At 45.6% G+C, this 6,473-nt stretch overlaps 1 pseudogene; it reads left to right on the forward strand.

Moving 5' to 3' along the window:
- Positions 1–4,225: 4,225 nt before the first annotated feature.
- On the forward strand, positions 4,226–6,098 carry LOC138454785 (interleukin enhancer-binding factor 3 pseudogene; annotated as a pseudogene).
- Positions 6,099–6,473: the final 375 nt, after the last annotated feature.

A 6,473-nucleotide genomic window follows, 5' to 3' on the forward strand; every position in this document is an offset into this window, starting at 1 on the left:
CTTGATATAAACTAGCTGATGAGTTTCATCTTTCCAAGTCAATGCATGTACATACTGCCCCCAAACTACCTTGCAGCTATTGTTAATTTTGGACATCACCTTTTGTTCAAATCCCACCAAACCTTCAGCACAACATTGCATTATTCCCCTCCCCCATTGGGCACCTACCACACTGCTCCTTTTATTCTCATTAATGGTCTTTTATGACACCAGGGAATGCTGCACCCCTCTTTGTCTACACACTGCAGTTGTTGTATTCACTGATCATCTGCTCCCCCTTTTAGATCTTTCTGTTACATAGTCTACTATCATCTTTTTGGTTTCTCTTTTTTCGGCCATCATGTAAAGTTGCACGTAATTAACTGTGTAGACCTCTTCCCCTTCATCCATCCACATGACAGAAATACTTTTTCCTTGGAAGAGACCCCTAGTTTTACAGAGGGGTAGGTGAATAGGCATCCTGCTTCCTCATATGATACAGCCTGGGGCAGGAAAAGCTTGGGTTCCCTATGAGTGAGCAGATGTAACATGTGCCATTTGCCCTTTCTCTTCCCACACGTAACATGTCATCAAACCAGATGTTTCCCGACTTTATCTCCTGACACGTTCCAGTGTCATCATGGAACTCCTCTTCATTCAACACATTTATTTTGTTTCTCTTCACACTAATGTTATAACGCACACCACTACTTTCTTTAAAGAAAACACATAAAATTGTATTAATCCTATACTAATGCATGCTAATATCACACTCCATAAAAGAGCAATATTTCTCCATCTGTTTATAAAGACATTGGGGCTCATTACAAGTTTTCTGATCTGGAAACAAGGGTGCCGGTAAGCTCACCAGCACCCTTGTTTCCAGACCGGCAAACTAGGAGTCTGCCTGCCGGAGCCGCTGTGCCCGACAGGTCTGACCCTGCTGGGTGCAGCGGTCACGGTAGGCAGACCGGTCACGGAATCGCTGGCACCGTTAGCAATGATGCCGGCGATTTAGAGTCCCTACTCCCATAGAGTTCTACGGGACTCTACGGGAATGGGGTCTTACATTTTACCGGCACCTGACTTCCCGGGACATGGAATCTCCCAGTGGCACAGGGAAGTCAGGCATGGTAAAATGTTATGAGTCCGGCGGCAACCTGCTGGTAGCACCTGCAGGGTTACCGCTGGACTTGTAATGAGGCCCATTATGCTGTAAACACCCTCTCTCCCATCCCTTGTTAGTGTTCTAAAAAACCTTGTTGCTGAGAAAAAAGTTAATGAAAGCTGATGTACTAGTCCAGTAATTTTTATAAAGGGAGTGTACCATTTGTAGGGGAGGTTTGTCAAAATGTATGCAACATTAACTTTTTTTGCAGTAAATGTCAAAGAAGTTTCACTGTGCATAGCTGGCTTCTTGGTGGCAGCAGAGTGCCAAACAAAATGTGGGTGTGTGGTGGCATGCACAATTTTACAGAAAGCCCGTTTACAATTTGTAACCCATTGCTATGGGCAGAGTGCTTTTCGTTTAGGTTGAGTAGGTAAACTAAATTTCTCACCCTGCAGGTCTAGTGGAATTTTAAAGAATGTGCAAGGCGCGATCTGTCTCACTAATATCTTACTTTAGCGGTACACAAAAATGCTGTATTGATGATCATTTGATGTTTTGGTTCCAAATAACTTCTAGTGCTATTAAGACTAAGAGGCAGCGGGGAAACACCAGTTGCTAAGACCCCACAGAGACACCAAAGATGTTCCTGATCTGGAGGCGTGCATGGGAGACCAAACCAAGACCAGGAGAGGACAGAGAGAGTGATGCTAGGACAGGAGATAGTTTCCCACGATGCTTGCCATTAAGGAGCAAGCTGGACTGAAGAGAAGACAACTGGCCTTAAGGGAAACATAAGAGGAAAAACCCAGTAGGCCCATGTGAGAAGAGGCTGTGTGCTGAAACTGGGAGAGAACATTCTTACAGCCATTTGAGAAACTGTTTAAAGGGAGAAAAGCCAAAGGTTGCAAAAGGGAGAGAAAGTTCTAAGGCCCTTGATTATAGCGAGAAACACCTTCCTGCTGGAACTTGAAAGTGAAGTTCTGTGAACCATTACAAACGTGACTAAATGTAGCAAGAGTGCATGCACAATTTGAAGGCAAAACTCCTAATCCAACAGCAAAAGGGATTACAAGGCGAAACGCTGCATACTGGGACTTTAAGCTAAAGTTACGCGAGCGAATAAGATGATTACTGAAGGAGACATTGGACCTCATTACGGGGTTTCCAGAAAAACCGCCGGTAGGCGGCAAGTTTTCAGCAACCCTGTAACAGCTGTTCCGCCATCTGATATCCGGTTCCACCTGCATAACACAAAGGTGGTGGTAGCGGTTACTCCCCATTCCCATGGAGTCCCAGAGTACTCCATGGGAATGGGGATATGGAAGCATGGTACGGTTGCTAACAGTGCCAGTACTTCTGTGACAACCATGCAAATAGGGGCCTGAGAACCCGGCAGGTTAGGCCTGCCGGGGGATCCATGGCCCCTACCGGCATCGTTATAGTATAGCAACATACCGGCACCCTTATTTCCAGACCGCCATATTTGGAATGAGGCCCATTGTTTGGGAAACCAGCACCCTAAGTTCACAACACCCAAGAGATTGAGGTATAGCAAGTTGCTAGAAGGTGGAAGTTCAAATCACATTTCCTATAAATGTGTTTCTACCATCTGTGCTCTGTCCAACAGCTCATGTCCTAACTCTCCTTCGCACACAACCCGCTGGCTGTCTTCACCCTGATTCTTTCAAAACACAGTAGCTAGACTACTACTCAGACTCAACAGGAGGGAACTCATAACAGTTGCTCTTAGAGCACTCCACCTGCTACAAACCCCTAAAAAGATGTAATTCAAGGCCTCTGTGTTGCCCACAAGAGACTTGAAGTTTCAGGAGCATAATTCCCCCAAAACAAAATGTAATCTACCAGCCAACCAGAGACACGAGATAAAGAAACTGCATCCTATTAGAAACTAGAAGATTTTGCATAGAAAGACATAGAGGTTCTGCCTTTCCCACTGTGGTGGCCAAATACTGGAACACGCTACCAATGGAAATCCACACCCTACAGGAACATCTGAAATTCAGGAAAAGTTTAAAAACCTGGCTTTTTGATGCCTAACAGACTGAAAGTTTAACCTACACCCATCAAGCAGTGGCAATGACACTCCTAAATAATTCAACACTCATGCTCAGACACAACCTAGGAATTCCAGAGCAACTCCAGAACCTCAGCCAAGATCACAATGCACAACACTCAGAAACCTAAGTACCAGGCGAGCACCCCTAAAACCATAAGAGAACGTTTGACCTGTCTCTCAGAATATCTAAACATCAACAGAGACCATGTTCACGCATAATGCAACAAACAGCAAGAACAATAGGCAAAAGCACTTCAGAAACCCCAAGAGCACTCCCAACCCTCTGACTAACCATAATTTCTCTCCACTTTCCACACCATACACCAACGCAAACCAGTCACTCACACACAGCTTTTGTAAAAAAAAAAAACTCTCCCCAAACTTTGGACATCACACACAAACGTAGACCTCTAACTACAGTCAGCATACCCAACCCCTGGACAACACTAACCCACACTGTAAGCACAACAGCGCCCCTCTAGGCACATAGCCTCCAATGCCTCCTACAATTTCCACCTTGAAAGTGTACATGCATGCAGAGTACTTCTGATCTGCAACCTCAATACAAAGCACTGCAATCTTGTCTTTCCCTCTCCTCCCAACTAATCAATCCCACCCACTGTCTTACATATCATCCGGACCACCTGGTTCCCATGCAAATGTTCTCATATATTTCAATAAAATGATAAGACCTGGGGAGCTTTGACCCCACCAATCAAAGTTGTCTGTGCATGCCGGAATGTGTCCAGGTATTCTTTTCCATAAAGCAACACAGTCTTTCTGCTTTGCCACAGTAAACTCCTAGCCTCCCCCATGGGAGGTGGTGACATCACAGAGGAAATGTCATCAGGTGTAATGTTCCAGCTTTATCACTCAGAGTTCACCTTTGTTGCTCGGTAACAGAGCTGACCGGTCCAGTATTGAACCAGTGTGTCTTTAGATTCCATCACTCACATTGTTGAGAGGGTCTGCCTCCAATCACAGCCATAGAAGGACACCCCAAAACATTGTGCTTTCCGCAGCATCCTGAAAACAGGTCAACTAGATCCACTGGGAGATATGCGTCCACTATTTCTCTTCATGAGGGAGAGCCGCTATATTATGGCCCAGCATTCTGCATTGTACCCATCCCAGGATGTAGTGAAGGCAGTTGAGTGTATGGTTATTCATACAGAAAAGGCACTCCAATCACTGTCCGATAAGATGGAAGCACAGGAGAAATATTTGAGAGGTGCAGAGCAAGGCAGGCCCATTCATGGAAGAGCCAACCAAGATGGACATGGTGGCATGGAGGGAGAGAATGATGATTCGACGGAGCAGGCTGAGTACGCAGCAGAGGCACCAGAAAAGGAGCTCAGGGCCCTCCAAGCAGTGAAGCGTGTGGGCTTACTTGGTAAGGGCCTTCTGCTGAAAGGCGATGTGGACCTTGAGATGGTTCTTCTGTGCCGAGACACACCCACAGTAACTCTCCTAATGAAAGTCAAGGAAGGCCTTTTCATAGAGTTTGCTGCTATGAAGCGGGAGAATTATAGCATCATTGACTGCATACCTGAAGCTGCTATTGTCATAAGACGAACGCAGGAACCCCTACTAACACTGACCATCAAAATGACATCACTGTCAGTGATAAATGGACATGATGGAATGACAGATAGTGAAATGCCATGGGTTGGCAACAACCCAGAAGAACTTGACAGAGAGAAGTGCCTTGCTGCTCTGATGTCTATAAAACACAGCGATTGGTTCTATACCAGAGCTCCAGAATTGAAGTCATGTGTGATAGTGGTTTGTTTTCTCAGGAACCTCTGCTCTCTTCTTTCCGATTGGGCCCCTCTTAGCGGGTGGCCTTTGGAGATTCTCTGCGTGGGGGTCATCGGAACGGTCAACAGACCCATGGGGGCAGGCGAAGCTGTCAGAAGAGTGCTTGAGTGTCTTGCCTCTGGGATACTTATGCCAGATGGTCCCGGTCTGTATGATCCTTGCGAGAACAGGGCCACTGATGCCGTCGGCCATCTTGAGACATTACAAAGAGAAAACATCACGTGGAGTGCCCAGCATGCTCTGAGGCTTGTAGCATTTAGTCAAATTCACAACGTTCCAGGCATTGATTCACTGGCCCAGAAGGCATGCAGGAAATCAAAGGACAAATATCCAAAGGGTTATGCCAGTGTCTCCTACGCAAGTCAGATCCCTCCCAGCAAAATCAATGAGTTTTGGTCAAACAAGCGGTCTGGTAATGTGATTAGAGAAGACATGTCAATGAGAAAATTAAAATGGAAGCTTCACAAACCCGATCGACCCGGAGCAATAACCCCCCTCATGATGTTGAATACGTTAAAGCCAGACCTCCAATACATAGAGGTCTCTAAGACAGGGCCACGTCATGCTCCTATTTTTACCATTGCCTCAAATATTGATGGAAAAAGATATAAAGCCACTGGGTATTCGAAGAAAATGGCCAAGCATTGTCTAGCAGTGAAGGTCTTGCAATCTCTGCAATTGAACCGAATTAGGATGCAGACTACTCTCCGGACAGACACCGCTCTGCCCGCCGACAACACAACTCATTTGAAAATCGACAACCAGATTATGACAGAAAATGGAAAGAACCCTGTGATGGAACTCAATGAGAAGTGGCGGAAGCTGAAATACAGGTTCAGTTCAGTAGAGGATCACCGTCACAACACACAATATGAAGCCAAGGTAGAAGTTAACGGGCAGACGTTCTATGGAGTGGCCCCGAGCAGAAGAAGGGCAAAGGCATATGCTGCCTTGGCTGCACTGAGAGAAAATGAGTCCGTGAACCCACCAGTGGTCATCAGAGAGGGGACCAGGTTCGCACAAAGGAACATTAGAGATTTTGGCCCAAATGTTGGATTTGGCGGTGGTGAAAATCAGGGTGGACAACCCAACTGGCTAGTCAATAATTAGCACCTCAGGTTAGAGCATGTGATACAATAAATCTTTGGAGCATCATTAACTTAACTCCTAAATTAACCGGGATGAGACACAGTTCATGGCTGCAAACCATGACCTCATTTGAATTTTGCCGTATTAAGCCATGCAAATTCTGCCACAATAACATACTGCTACTAATGGCCAATCCTCCAAGTTACAAGTCTTTGTAATGACCTCTTATGGCGTCTTATCGAAGGAATTAGGGGTTTGAGGAGCTCACGTGGTAGCAATACTGACATCAATAAGTCATCAATTTTTCTGGAGGAAATTCCTCCAATTAAGTGCTGGGGGCATTTCATCTGATTTACCTCCACACTTTAGATATGACAAAGTGGTAAAAATGGCTGT

The sequence above is a fragment of the Ambystoma mexicanum genome, chromosome 1p (assembly GCF_040938575.1).
Source record: "Ambystoma mexicanum isolate Mex_15411 chromosome 1p, UKY_AmexF1_1, whole genome shotgun sequence".
NCBI lineage: Eukaryota > Metazoa > Chordata > Amphibia > Caudata > Ambystomatidae > Ambystoma > Ambystoma mexicanum.